The sequence below is a fragment of the Amblyomma mixtum genome, chromosome 6 (genome assembly GCF_055824585.1).
Source record: "Amblyomma mixtum isolate Tamu chromosome 6, ASM5582458v1, whole genome shotgun sequence".
In the NCBI taxonomy this organism is placed as follows: Eukaryota; Metazoa; Arthropoda; class Arachnida; order Ixodida; family Ixodidae; genus Amblyomma; species Amblyomma mixtum.
This window is the reverse complement of record NC_143017.1, coordinates 129,027,188-129,043,037: the sequence shown is the minus strand read 5'-3', so window position 1 is coordinate 129,043,037 and position 15,850 is coordinate 129,027,188. Positions and strand designations below refer to the sequence as shown.

Below are 15,850 nucleotides of genomic sequence, written 5' to 3'. Positions count from 1 at the left end.
CGGCGTGAGTCGCTAGCAGCGGATTCCGAGAATGAAAGTCTCTGCTGTTTGCTTTTTTTCTCTCCTGCAGAAAAAAGTTTTGAGTGAGTATAGACCTTGGGTGCTCTTAGTAAATTTTAGCGGCAGTGGTCTAGCGTTTTTTCCATGAAAATTGTTTTGCATCATGCACTGGTGATGTCTAGGACTAGCTGCGTTCGCTGACAAGCGGAAGTGCTAGCAAGACGGGCCATTGTAGGTCACTTGCATGAGTTCCTGGAGTCGTTTTTTTTTAAGCATTAGGAACATTAATGCAACTTTGGCTCCGATATTGAGCGAAGCTTTGCAAAGTTGCGCAAAGGTGATGGCAGTACGCTGCCATGCAGATCGAAAGGAAACAAATGGATTCGTAATTGTCGTGATCATTACGAATTGAACTCCGCTGCAAAAAGGGGCAAGGTGGTGCACCAATCAGCTACAACCACATAGTAGCGTCTTCTTGGCGGCGGACGGACTGTTGTGATCGGAGGCCCAGCCAGCGGAGATAGACGAGCCAGGCAGGTACCATCGAGCTACCGTGACCAAAGGCGTGGTTGGTCGGAGAGGATGCAAAAAACGCTGTCCTGGGGGCGGCTACTCGCGACTGCGTCGCCGTGAACAAAGGCAGCTAAGCCCCTTCGCTGGTGATGCTGAATGCGGCGCGTCTCCCGCACTGCGGTTTCCCGCGGACCGGTGGAGGAGACACCGAGCGGCAGCGACGGCGGAGCCAACCCGCCGCCCACTTGCTCCTTAGAAGCCCGACAAAACGGAGGTAGACAAGGCTAATTCCTCCTTCCTTCCTGATGAGTTCACCGCTGCGAGCCGTCAGATCTCGTGTTTCCCAAGGCAGGATCGCCGCACAGAAGCCCTTTGGACCTGGTCGGCCCGCAGCAAACCAAACAGTTCGCGACTGCAAGACGCCGAAGTTCCTCCTTGCCTGCTTGTGTTTCTGTGCGGTGTATGCGGTCACATGGTGAGGGCGGAGCATATCAAGAGGCTAAAGGCCCATTGGAGGCTCGACCAGCGACTTTTCTGACTATTGGTCTACTCCTTATGTTGCAAATATGTAAAATAAACTTTCAAGACTCGCCATTATCCTGAAGGCTTCCCTCCGTAGTCTTCCTACTTCATCGCCATGCGGTGAGGACTTCGGTCCCGATCCCCAAGCATACCATCCTGTAAAAAACAGACCGTTTAAAGGAAAGTTCATTCATCGCACCTGCAGTGCACTATGGCTGATTGATTCAGTCAGAATAGCAAAGCAGCTATCAGTTGTAGCCAAGAGAAGTCTTTCACAGTGGTGTCAGTCTCCACGGTGGAGACTTGAACATAAGTCCTGGTTTTGGTCAAATACTTCAGCAGAAAGCACATTTGGGATTCTCCGATTTCCTCACGTACAATATGCACCATCTGATTCTCGCGGTCCCACTCGAAAAGCCGGTGCTGCGCAAGGGTCAGTTCGAATATGCACCAGCGGCTGGCGCAGAACTCTCTACTGAGCACAAACAGCGATTTTCGACTCTGCGCTATGGCACGATACATATTTTCTACAACAGCCATGCCGGGAATGAAGTCGCGCTCGCACCATGCACACGCGGAATCGAAGGGCGGAGGACTCAAGCGTGGGTGCCACGTAGACGCGAACGCAGTCCGCGTCCAAGTTGTGCTGCGAAGTCAAGGCGTCCCAGAAAACCCGTTCACAGGATTTCAGTCGTCGATATCCTTGAACCTTGACGCGCAGAAGTAGGGCAATGTAACGGATGTACCATCTTTTGACGTCGAGGGCATAACCCGTCACAGAGCCCACAAGAACAACATGAATGACAGGCACCCTGACGATGAGGAGTCGGGGAGATGGCATGCTTCAGGGCTTGGAAGGACTCTCTTGGCGGCATTGTTTGCCAGAGGGCCTATTTCGCCACCACCGTTCACCGGATATGAGCCGTTGATATGCTTGGACCTTGACGCGCAGTAATAGGGCAAAATAACGGATGTACCATCAGTTGACACAATTTTCAGAGCAAACCTGTTTATCCCGTTGGAACAAAAGACGCTCCACATTTCTAATGCTGAAGTTTTTGCAGTCCCAAGGGTTATTGCAAATGTTTATTGCAAGGAGCTTCGCAACGTCTTTGTGCATATCGCCGTCCAGAACTGTAATCTTGTTGTTCTCCAGCTGCAGGTTTTCCAGCCTTGCCATACGGGAGAAGACTGGCTGCGACCACTTTGAAATCAAGTCAGATGACAGCGACAAGGTACTCAGGCTCAGACTAATGAAAATTTCCGGAAAAAGGATTTCGACCTCATTCGCTCCTAAATGCAGGATGTCTAGGCTAAGCAACGCAGAAAATATGGAGCGGGACTGCTAATGACGATCGTGTTTTCTGATAGAGTGAGTTTCTTCAGACTGCTCATGCAGTCCCTTGAAATTTTCAGCGAAGACGGTGGTCAGTTTGTTGTTGTACAGATCGATTGCATTGAGATGGCTGAGGCGGGAAAATGGTGAACTGGACATCACCCTGAGAGAACACATTTCCAAAGTGAGGTCTTCGAGCGCAGGTACGTAGAGTGCATAAGTCGTGATCCAGAAGACAATACAGGGTCCTTCCGTCCCATGTAAGGGATTTAAGAGAAGGTTTAGCGATGAAAAAAAAAAAAACTAGACGGAATATAATCTTCGGGCCTCAGGACTGCATCATCCATTTTTAAAGTGCGGATTGAAAAAATGTCAGAAGTAATATTTAGATTGATTGGAATCCAGAAATTAAACGTTGCTGAAGTTGTACACCGGCAAATGCACGTCGCATACAAATCGTCTAAAGCTTATTGCTTAAGTCTCGACTTGATGCACTCTTGCCGATTTTCCTGCGCTTCTGGGAAGTTGCGTAAAAGAACAGGCGTAAAATATAATGCGTTCAGAACTTCCCAGCGCAACACTGTCACGTAATGCACGTGATAGATCTTCGGTGCCTCTTGGAAATACCTGACTTATATCGTGCAATGCACTTGACGTACTGCCCTCAAATGTTTGGGCGTAAATTTTACAGCAGATGTACACATGATTATTGTCTGCGTTTATTTTCCCTTCTTTAGCTTTACTCGCTGATGATGATGCAAATATATCGATGATATACTGCTTTTCGTTTGGTTCATCAGTTCAATGAAAAAGCCCCCAATGACGCACCAAACTGGATAATGGGGATGAAAAGCTTCAAATTAAATTTCACTTCACCTGATACTTTCTTCAGTGAATATTTATAGCAGCATTCAAAAGCTAAGGTCGCGGATCGAGAGACATTTCTTTCCACCCTGAAGAACTTTTTCCTTCGGGAGCTTTGGTGGGTATGTAGCGGCTCCCCTGATTAAAGCAGCCTGACGGCCGAATGACGACTGAATTTTTGTGATGATAACGCAGCTGACATGAACAATGTCGTTCCAGTCCCTCAATGTGCAGTTTTTGATACGTAAGGGTTCCTCATCTGGGCTGCCTTTGTTTTCACAAACCGAATGTCTGTCAGAGATGACGATTCGCAGGCAGAGAACTCCAAGCAGTGTTTTTTCCTGCATGTAGCACTGCAAAGGAAGAAGGACAGGTTGGGTTATCTACACAGATGTATATTAATATAAATTCAGCGCTGTAACGGACAAGTGTCTACTCAAGGATATGGCCAGAATCACCAGGAGTCACCCGCGTCATGGCGTCCACACCTTTATCCTCCTGGGGAACTGGCCCTGTTAGGTGAGGATGTAAGTGTTTGTAAGAAGGAAGAAAAGGAAAGCGAACTGGCTCATCGAGTGGCGCTCAACGAGCAACTACCACTGCAGCGAGGGTGGCAGTAATTCGAGGGAGAGAGAAGACAAGCGCACCCCAGCCATCTGGGCCGAAGCGACGACAATTCCTGAGGAATCATTAATTTTTTTGAGTTCGTACTCTTTCAGCAAGTCGCACGGCTTGTTTTCTTGATTAGGCAGTAGTGCGCCCCAGACGTTGACGCCTGGTGTTCTCTTTCTGCTTTCACCTAGTTCTCTGGTGATCGGCCCTGTTTTTCCGCGCATTCTAGCAGATGTCGGGAAAAAAGACCTGAATACCTTATTTCTGTGAGATAAATAATATTGAACTTGTCGCGCGATGCTTTTATTGTTGGATGAAAACTTACGCCTATCGCAGTGGCGGCGAATTCGACTACACTGCTCTGTTTTTATTTTATTTAGTTTTTTGTTTTATTTATTGTTCATGGTTTTAACTACTCCGTGCTGAATTTTTGCATACACTACCATTAGCACAATTGTAAAGTCGGCAGATTGGCCTACAGTACTACTCGGCTGCTCTTGTGGGGAGATCAGTCTCCGTTTGCTGCAGTAAGAGGATGAATGGGAAGCTGACGGGGAAAGCAAGAGAAAGCCACATTGATAAGCTTGCGGGCCCCTTCTGAAGGTGTACTGGAGATAGCCCGTGTCGCACATGATATAAAATGTTAAAGAAACTACAATTCTGAACGAAGTGAAAAACGCGCTGATAAAAAATTCTGGGGAGAAAATGTGCAGTCTATGCCAAAAGTAACCAGATTGATTGGCTTGCTTCTCATTCGTAAGGTGGAAAGTTGGGCGAGTTGAATCTTTTTCATGATGAAGATTAGCGCCAAAAACGAGGACAAAGTAGGAGTGAAGACACAACACGAGCGCTTGTAATGGAGCCATTCGTGTAATGGAGCCTTACGGCTTCCCTTAGGATCAAAAAGTTGTTTGAAGGTGAGGACATCGGTTCTCCTTACCATACACAGATTTAGAGCTTGATTTCTGGCATATTAGCTTTAATATACGACTGAGAATCTAGACTGTACATTGCGAACACACAGCGCAATGTCGACCGAACTCAGAAAGCATTAGTTCAAAATTTTCACAATTGGCGTTCACTGAAAATCTAGACATTAATAATAAAAAAAAACTCAATGGATGTGTCCAGTTTACGAATCAAGAAAACTTGACCATCTCATTATAAGTTAGGTTTAAGCTGGAAAACATTCACGTCACTGCTTAATACCGGATTCAGCCTCTTTGAGAACGTAGAGGGCGTTCACAACCTCGCCGACCATTCTACCGTTGTGCTTGACCATACTGCGCGCATCCCTAAACTTTGGTCCCCACAAACGTTCTAAAGCTAAGAGGACCGCGGTATGAGTGCCGGCCACATTCCTGCCGCCACCGGCCTGCTCCATGCAACTGTACTACATTCGGGGACGAAACTAGCCGAGGCTTGCGTCACCCGCTACCGCTTGCCAAGGCAGGCTGTGCACGATACCCTCAATCGGGCTGATATCTGAGCTTTGTTTCCTTCACAATATTACGAAGACCATACTTACAGAGCATACTTATTGGGCGGGGTGCAGAAACTGCGACTATTTTCGTTCGTTATACATTTAACGTAAACTAATTTAGAACGCAGTGTTTGCTTTGTGAGCTTATTTCTAGGGGTGTGCGAATATTCGAAATTTTCGAATACAATCCGAATAGTATATTTTTAGTATTCGTATTCGATTCGAAATCTAAGTATTCGTGTTGTTTCGAATATTTTATCCGACGCGAATATTCGTACTCCGCCGGATATTCTATTGGTAGCACCGGCGTTCATTTCGGTGCGCAAGTCCTATCAAAAGAGACATAACAATATAGCGGCGCCCAGAGCAATGCGTAACGTTGGGCCATGCAGTAGCTGGCTACGCTGGTGAGCTTCTTTGTGGCTATGCCTGCGAGCTGGTATAGTCAGAGCTCTGCACGAAATACCTCGCAATACGTGACAGTTCAGTGCCAAGTTAGAGAGCATTTTTGTGGCTGGAGAAGTCGCTTCACCTAGAAGGGAACTAACTACTTCTGCCTGACCGTGTGGAGCAGCAGCCGGTTTTCCTTCACGACAACCTTTTATGTTCATCCCAGCAACGCGCTTTTGTACTTATGGCAAGCTAGCCTTAATCAATGCTGTGTACTGCCATCTTCTCTGATATTTCCACTCTTCTATGAATATTATGCGAGACTTTGATACTTTTTGTGCAGTCGTACACATCTTTTGTGTTCATTTCATCACTGATAGTTGAACTGTGATGTTCTTGGGTGCTCAAATAATGTTTTGTAGTGGTTAAATTCATCTGTCCTTGATTATTCGATATTCGATTCGACATTCGGAACCAAGTATTCGTATTCGATTCGTATTCGAAAAATTTGATATTCGCACACCCCTACTTAATTCATAACTTATTTTAAGTTTAAGCTAGCTGGTGTAGACACTTTGTACTTATATATACTAATCTTGCTATGTTATTCCATGAATGTTAAATAGTTCAAGATGAAGTGCGCATGTTTTTTTTTTTTTTCAGCAGGTTCACAAAGCTGTGTTCTGAGTAGAGATGTGAAGGCCTGAAAAAAAAACACTGCAATTTTGAAAAAAAAAACCGGTTTTCTCGTTTTTTTCAGACGAGGAAAAATGGAAAGAAACATCGAAAATTTCACAACGCCATTTCAAGGTCTTATGATTGCTTGCTTTCAGTTTAGGTTTTTGTTTTTCCTTTGATAACCATTACAGTGTGCATCGTTGAACGATTGGAGAGCAGTCGTCATCGCTGTTGCCAGGTAGTGCTTTTAAATTGTTCGTGCTGCGAGTACGCGGCTTGAAGGCCAGGTCACATGTAAGATCCAGGCTTGACTTAAAAACACACAAATACTTGAACTCACGGCTAAAGTAGAACAAAATGGCTGCAAGTTCTACAGCGCTACACACATGGCATAAATAACATAGGCTGCTGTGCACGTAAGCGGTTTCAGCCAAATACAAGCCTAGCTTCTTGATTTCCAACGCAGCAGAGTACAGGACATCAATAGGAATTGGGTCCAGGACAGGGGTCTTCAGCGAAGCACGAGGCCCCATCTACCTGGTGGCAATACCTTTGCACCAACCAGCCGCTAACTTGTCTGGCTTGCCGACTGCTGCAGATACCACCATCATCCGCCAGCTGCGAACGAAACTGGTCCCGTTTCGGAAACGTCCATAGAAGGATTCGCAACAGGCTTTCAGGGGAACGCGTTCGAAAGCTTGTGTATGTGCAGTCAAACTTAGCTGTGGACGCAGGTTCAATCCATGCTGCTGCGCGTAGTGCCGCATCCAGCTACAGTGACTCTTAGTCCGATATGGAGTGACTTATTGATCAGTTTCCAGGTTCCCTTTCTTGGTGCAATAGAACAAGAAGTGTGTTCCACAAATATGATATTTATATCTCCATTTTCGCCTGAAGTGCAAATCATTATTTATCTTCTCGGTGCAATAGAACAAGAAGTTCGTTTCACGATATGACATCTATAACTGTATATTCGACTGAACTTCGGAGCACAATTATTGATCGTTCTGCTGTTGCAAATAAATCTGTTCTTGTCACGTTTTGCAAAAGTTCCAATTTTTCATGAAAAAAAACCCTGAAAAAAAAAAACGGTTTTTTTCATGCCATTCAAAATTTCTTGAAATTTTACATCTCTAGTTCCGAGTAATGAACTGTTGATTCTTTTTATAAGGCCAGCACTAAGACAAGTAAAAGTTAAGCTGCAGCATGCATCCTGATAATGCAACCTTGAACCCTTTCTTGCAAAAAAATATATTTCAAAAACTATTGTTCTTGTACATGGAAAAAAGAGGAGCTTTTTTGCACTCGTCAACGTCTCACAATTCAAGCGGCACGAAGAGAATCAATCCGCCCTCATTTATTACGATATGGCGAAGAAATTAGTGAAATAAATTCTAGAAAAAGTTATGGCAAAAAAAAATAGCCCTCAAGTTTATTCCCTCGTTGGCATTTCCTTTTGGTCAGAGAAATGCGGAATATCAACCAGCAGAGGCTCTTATCTCTCCTTCTCATGCTGAAACTAAGTGGTGCCTCTTCTTTGAATTCCGCCGGGATTCGCGATGCGCCGGGACCATCAGAAGGAAGACACGCTCTCAATTTTCTACAACCACTCATTAAGAAAACGTCCTATTCTAAATTACTACTGCATTCTTAACTACAATTTTTCGCAGCGAGACAGATGAGGACCTGCGTGTTACGAAAGCAAAAATAAAATGAGAAATCGAAAATTTTGACCACATTCGCCGTTTTATTTTACGTGTCTTCTCTTAAACCGACAAACACCTTTGTTTATTTACAGCGCTCGTGTCGATTCTTTGCTGATGAAGCTTTTTGTGAGGATGAAATGTCTAATTCAGACCTTTTTTTTCTGTTCCTTTCCTGTTGTGTTGGGTTTTATGGCCTATAGGAAGCTAAGGCCTTTCTTGTTACAGGTTGGAGCAGCCGCACGAGGTGACTGGTCGGTTCTGATTTCTTTGGGGTTAGACCAGCGCGACGAGACGACGAAATTACCTTCTAGTACATATTCTTGTGAGTTAGAGTAAGCTGCATTAATTAATAGATCTTTCATTCAGGTGTGCAATGAGCGACGTTAATTTGTGTTCATTTGTGACTAAAGGGCTTAGTTCGCCTTACTGGATGTTTGTGGAGCAGTGACTAGCCTCACCCAGGTCTGAAGATACGAGAAGAACCAGCATAGCATTCGTTTCTCTGTAACACCGTTCGATGGCGGCCAAGAGTTGGTCGGTTGTGACAAGGAGGAGCTTGTGCCTTAATGAAGAGACTAAATCCGAAGTCGCACGAAATTTACAGCCGTCGGGAAGACACATGAAAAAAAAAAAGAAACAGTTCTGCTTGCCCGTACATTAAGTCAACAGAAAAAGGCAAAAGTCAGACGTGCGCGTTAATTGTGAACCCGACGTATCGCTGCACAAGTCATGCAATCTGAAAAACGACTTCTAAATCGAAGTTCGTGGAACTCAGTTACGGAAAACCGCAGGTGTTATCAGCAGATATGAGTGCGGGACCCCTGGAGATAAGTGCCCCTCCTAATAAAGTTTGAGACGCGCTCCAAGCATTTCCATGACACAGACTGCAGGTTTCTTTCGTGAATTTTTCTGCGTTTTTGTTGGAGGCCTACCGCGTAAAAGGAGAAAATCCACAGCATATAACAATTTTCTTTTCATGGTAAAGACAGATGCAAGAATATTTCTTTTCTTTTTTTCTTTCTCACTTCATTCCACCAACTAAGAGAACTTTGGTTCACAAAATGTGATGGCTAGATTCATCTTTAGGATATTTTATATTAATATATGCTTTGATGTTTAAAATACTGGTAAAGCAAAGTGAAGAATTGATCTTTTTTTGCGTTGGTAATTTTTATTATTATAAAACAACTAATACTATTGTTATTCCTTGCTGGCTGCAAAAAGTAAAATGACTTCGTCGGTAAAGAAGTTTCCTCAAGGTAATTCATTGCTGTTTCCATGGCCAGTACGAAGAGTAAAGCAGCGGGCCACCCGTACTCGTAAGCAGGACCTTTACATCTGCATCAAACACTTGTATGGCTATTGAAAGTGGGGCACTGTTCATTTAAAATATTGAGAACTAAAAATTTCTCATGTGGCAAGCTCTAAGCCAAGGAAGAGTTGTTTTTGTCTTAAAGAGAGCTTGATAAGGTGTTCTTGATCATCACATTTAGAACAAACTACGCACTGATCATGGGAGGCTTTAAAACACCGAAATGAACAATATTCAAACGTTAGACACCCGGAGATTTTCCGTAACTTAGCTCTTAAAACGAATGTAAGCTGCAATAAACTTTTCACGTTAAGCGGCTTCTCATATTAATTACGGATTATTAAATCTGAAACATTCATATCCGAAGGAAGTAGAGTGACTTCATGAGCAAACCTGTGCTTTGCTGGATAATTTACTATCAACGGTGTTTAGACAATGTTGGTCGGTCAGTAGCTTCCGTTCTATTACGTCGCCTACAAAAGTGGGAAAGGCTGCCTCCCTTCCTGAGAGCGGCCCCTCTCATGAAACCCTAAATTATTTTTCCTGTCAAAAACCATTGTACAATTTCAGGGCGCAAACACAGGCCTCGTCCCGTGGTTTTTCGCTGTTTCGTTTGGGGTCGCATGTTTTGGAGATTATCCCGGTTGCGTGTGATAGGGGCTTACGTTTTTCGACACTCATTTTGCCAGTTAATAATAACCATGTACCCAAGAGCACATTCCGGTAGTGTGCAATTTTTCTTCTGCGACGAAATGAGTCATGAATTATGAAAAGCTTGGCAAGTTGGTTATGAATTACCATATTGAAAAACAGCGCCAAAACCGACGGGCGAGAAGAGCCGACACAGGCAAAGCACTGACTCACAAATGATTACTTTATTCAGAAGGAATTGTATTTCTAAAGAAGACAAAACAGAGCATACGTGGCATTAAGTCCACATCACTTTAGTATTTGGTGAAGGCAATGACATCGACATTATGACTAAGGTCGGAGATAACTAAACGCTTGATACACCAGTATCAGCGATTGTGCAAAAGGTGAGGACACAAAAGTTTGTGACGGGGAGGAAATGCCTCCGGCCAAATTGTCCAGTGTGTGTGCTTTCAGCAAGAGGGCGAAAAGCGCGCGTTGGCGCTGTGATCCGGGCTGACATGTTCCGCTAACTATTCCAGTCACATCCCACGCTGTCTTTAAAGCTTTCATCTCCTCAACCTTTCCCTTTTTCATCTTTATTGAAAGCGATTTATTTTCTTGGCACTGTGACCTTTTTATTTTGTTTTTAATTAGATTTTCTTCATCACCCGCGATCCATTAGTGGCGCGGACGGTGTCTTCGACTATCGACTTCAACCTGTAGTAAGTAAGCAAGATTACCTTTGTGCACGCGTACTTTGCAAGTTAATAACGAACATGCACCCCAAAACATATTCGGATTATATACGAGTTGTCTGTAGCGACAAGACAAGTGTCGATTTTTTTGGTATGTGGTGGAGAAAATAATCCCGGCATTGATACTTAGATCTGACAAATGAAAACTGCAGGTATGAGATTATGAACGAGGTTGTAAGGAGTGTAAAGGAGGAGGAGGAGGTGAACTTTATTGAAGAAGAGGTCTTAGGCGCAGATTGGGGTGATGTTCCCCTCCCCGCGGTGGGCTCCTCTTCTAGGCCGGACGCCAAGAGGCCGACCGACGATGTCGTTCGGCGACCTCTTCGGCTCGCTCTGTGACTCGAAGTTGAACCTCCGGGTCCGAGCTGAGCAGCGCGGCCTCCGACTGAGATTGGGTAGAGAGCTGTAGACTCTGCGATGGCTTGTCTTGATTACATGAGTATAAGATGTGCGGTGTGTCTTCCTTCTGGTGCCCACAGAGAGAACAGACGGGGCTGTGCTGTTGGTGTGTGTTGTTGGTGTGTGTTGTTGGTGTGTGTTCTCTCCCCTTGTGTCCGTCGTCCTGGTTTTGCGCTACTCTTACGTTATGACTTGTTGTGTTTTACTCAGAGATTTTTGTGGTTTTGTCTTTCTTTATTGAAGTGGGCAGTAATTTCTTTGTAGGTTGTCATTCGCTCCTTGGCTGACCTGAGCTCGGGGTAGCGCACCTCCCGGTTAACCACGAATCCTCGGGCAAATTGGTGCGCCGCCTCGTTTCCAGGATGGTCCGAATGGGAGGGGACCCAGATCAATGTGATCTGACAAGTATTCGAAATTTTTTGTAAACTTTTGATGGCTGCTGAGTGGGCCCTTCCTTTATCAAAATTTCGAATTGCGGTTTTAGAGTCGCTGATAATGTATTTGGCAGTGGTGGAGGTAATGGCTGAAGTTGTGGCAGCTTCTTCGGCCTCCTCCGGAAATTTTGTTTTATCGATTGTCGCCGATGCAAGGAGAGAACCTCGATGATCGACAACTGCCAGAGAAAAGGTGTCTCTGTCCGCATGTTCTGCCACGTCTACGTGCGCCGTGTCTTTCTGAACTGAAAATCTTTCGTGAATTTTTTTGTGCCCTAGCCTTTCTTCTGTCCGTCCGTATCGTAGTGTGTATGCATGTTTTTAGGCAGAGGAGGGACTGTTAGGTGTTCATGCACGTGTCTTGGAATTGGCAAGGTGTGTGTACGGATTCCTTCATATTGTATTCCAGCTTTCTTTAGGATGAAACGTCCCGTTTCAGTGCCTGATAGCCTTTCATATTGTGCGGTGAGGTGTGCTTCCATCATTTCCGCTAAGGTGTTATGAATTCCTAACTGTAGTTGTTTTTAATTTGGAGTATGACGAGGGAGATTGAGCGTAATTTTGTAAGACTGTCTAATTAGAGAATACAGGTCGTCTCTTTCTCTGACTGTGAGGGGGACGTATGGTGTAGAGTAGATGACTCTGCTAAGAACGAAGGCTTGAATTAGTTTCCCGGTCTCGGCTTCTTTAACTCCTCCTCGCATATTCGCGATGCGTCTGATGACGAAGGACATTTGGTTTACAGTGTTTCTCAGTTTCTTCATTAGTGTGTCGTTTTTTTTGGTTGGCTGTATCAGCATTCCCAAGATTCTCAGTGTTTCCACTTCTGGGATGGCTGCCCCTTCCGCGTAGGTTTTGATCTCAGGCGCTTTATTCTTTCTTTGACGCTTTGGGTGTAGGATGAGGACTTCAGGTTTTTTGGGGGAACACGCGAGTCCCGTGGCTTGTGCCTCCGCGGGACTCGCTTGTTGCCGCTTGTTGTAGCCGCTTGTTGTAGCCGCTTGTTGTAGCCAGTGTTGTCGGTAACGCGTTACAAGTAACGGCGTTACCGGTAACGCGTTACTTTTTCGGTAACTTAGTAACGTACTCGTTACCATTTCGGAACTGTAACGGGTAACGTACTTACGTTAACATTTTTCAGTAACGTGAGGTGTCACGTTACTAGTTACTTTTTATTTCAATTGTCGCCATCCGCCTCTTTTTCAAAAAAAATAAAAAATAAACGACGAAAAAGATGTTGCAAATAAACTAAATCTACCAGCGTTCTCGACGACCCTTGTTGCGGCTCGCATGCATGCCAAAAAACACCCGCCCTTGACGAGGCACTCAACTAAAAAAAAGCACGAACACGCAGTCACACATTTGTCTTCACCCCCAAACCACTCGCACACACACAACTCTCTAAAGAGTGGACACACGCCGAACCACCAATGGACCATTTGCAGACATCTATAAGTCAGTTTCTGCGTAAGCTTGTTTTCCAACCAAAAAGTCTCGTTCCCAGGCGACACTCTCGCATTCTTGGTGGAAGCAGTTCCCTCTTCTGAGTAAACTCAGGAATGTCCCCAGTTCACTTCAAGATGGCCCCAAGAAAGCCGTCGAAAGAGTACCATGGTACAGCACAGGAAAGGGGATTGCAGTCAAATGGCTTTTTCTATCTGCAACTGCGGCTACGTTTCTGGTTATTGAGTTCCTAAGCGAGCGAAGCTGACCTTGAACACCTTGACGTAAACACTCGCATTTTTGCGATAATTCTACAGGTTCAAGTAAAAAAAAATTGTTTACGTGCGCAAATATATTTTTTCCGGAACTAGGACATTTAAGCATTTCTTTATTGCTACACAATTCCCGCGTAATTTCGTAAGCAGAAGCACACCAGAATTATTGTAAATTTGTTGAGTTCAGCTATGTTTTCTTTGTGAAGCTGGAATTATATGGATTATGAGCTTGATAAAATTGTTATCTTGAGTTCTTACATCGAAGACGCACTGATTAAAATTTATGGCCATGGAGTAACGGCAAAGTAACGTGGGATACTTTTTTTAGTAACGGTAACGGTAACGCGTTACCTTTTTTTGTAAGTAACGTAGGGCTGTAACACGTTCCTTTTTTTTTAGTGTAACGAGTAACGTATTTAATTACTTTTTTTCGGTAACGCCTACAACACTGGTTGTAGCGAATCTTGTATCGCGGGGATACTCCCCTTGGTGGTCCAAAGGGTGATATCGTCCGCGTACAGTGTTCTAGGTCTGGGATTTTTGCGAGTGCGTGCGCCATTTTGATGAGGGTTATATTGAATAAGAAGGGGGAGAGGACCGATCCTTGCGGCGTTCCTCTGTCTCCTAAACAGAAGGTGTCGGATTTGATTGTGCCAATTTGAATTTTAGCCGTTCTATCGGAGAGAAAGTCCTTGATGTAGTTAAACGCTCTTTCGCCTACATTCAACGGTGAAAGAGATTCTAGGATTGCTTTGTATTTGACGTTATCAAACGCTTTCGTTAAATCTAGAGCTAGGATTGCCCTGGCGCTCCTTTCTTGCTCCTGAGATAGGACTTCGTTTGCTAGTCTGAGCATCGTGTCCTGTGTTGATAAATGTGGTCTAAAGCCAACCATAGTGTGTGGATTTTATTTGTACATGTGAGACTGGAGTCGGTGTAGTATGACGTGCTCTACCAGTTTTCCTATGCAAGAAGTAAGCGAAATAGGTCTCAGGTTTTCGAGCGCGAGCTTTTTCCCGGTTTTGGGATGAATTTAACGATGGCATGTTTCCAAGCCGCTGGGAGTTTTCCCTCCCGCCAACACTCGTTCGCAAAGTCCGTGAGGGCTGTGATAGAAGTGTCGTCTAGGTTCCTGAGTGTCTTATTGTCTTCTCCCGGGGCGGATGCCGAGCGTATCTTATGGAGGGCTGCTCTTATTTCTGCCATTGTTATGTCAGCGTCCAGGATGGGGTTAGGTTGTCCTTTATAAGCGGGTAGAGACTGCGTCTCTCGGGTTGTGCTTAAGTATTTCTCCTGTAGCGTGTTTATAATATCTTGATCCGTGCCTGGGTCCATGTTTAAAATTTTAGTGATTTGCCTTTGAGTCGTAGCTTTGTTGGATTCCGTATCAAGGAGATGCCGCAAAAGATTCCACGTCTCTCTCGTGCCTAGATTGCCATTTACATTTTCGCAGATATGGTTCCATTGCTGTCTTGCGATTTCTGCGGAGTTGTGCTGAATTTCCTCCGTGAGTGTGAGTATATATCCTGTTTCTAAGGTTTTTGTTGTATTTTTGTTTAAGCCATCTTTTTTCTAGGCTTTGCCTTGCCTCCCACATGTGTGTAAGTCGGTGTCAATCGTAGTCACGCCTAGGTCATGTACTAGTTCTTTAGTGGCCTTTCCCACATCTAATAGGAGGTTTGTGTCCACTGTTCTAGCTCTGTGATCGATTCCTGATTTTGGTCTCGGATCGTCCTAAGTTTGTCCCAGTCAGTGATTTTGTTTTTTCTGGGTTGGGGTTTGAGATTGCCAATGGCATTGTCTGCATTGTCCGCAGACAATGCAGACTGGGTCGCAAATTTCTTCCTTGAGGTGCTGGTTGCCGCAGTACGGGCACCGTTGTTGCGGTGGCTCCGGACATACGTCTCTTCTGTGCCCGTCTGCTCTGCAGTTCGTACACGCCTCTACTTTGGGAATGAAGAGGTAGACTGGGTAGAGGACTCCGAAGTATACGATGCTATCTGGCAATTCGTCCGCGTCGAAGTGGAGCAGGAAGGACTTTGATGTTTTTTCCATGGTTCGTGCTTGGACGATTTCTGGGTTTCTTTTTCGAAGTTCTTTCATCATTTCTTGCTGAGTTTCGCCATCGTAAGCCCGGTAGATGATGCCCTGCAAGGCCTTGTCCGGAGGGGCGATGTACGACGTCATGATGATGTCTTTGCCTTCTATCTTGATTTGCTTGACTGCGACCTAGCGTCGTGCGCTTGCCTGCACCGGCGTCGATATGGTGAAAACATTCTTTGAAGAGTTCGTTCTAGATTGGTCTTTATCAGCCTCGGTGGCGGTGATGCCGCTCCCTGATGCGATCGCTTGCCTGATGGATTTCTCGGTGTAGCACGTGATGTCTACGCCACCCGTTGGTCTGTAGATAATTTTATAGTCTTCCTCCGGTAGTCGTCGAAGCGGTTTTTCAGGATGGAGCGGAGGGAGAGGTTTCGCCTTCGGCTTTTCGGTCT

The 15,850-nt window shown here is 45.0% G+C and overlaps 1 pseudogene; it reads right to left on the bottom strand.

Moving 5' to 3' along the window:
• Positions 1–1,263: 1,263 nt before the first annotated feature.
• LOC149340388 (toll-like receptor 1) lies at positions 1,264–15,542 on the bottom strand (annotated as a pseudogene).
• Between the last annotated feature and the right edge of the window lie 308 nt (positions 15,543–15,850).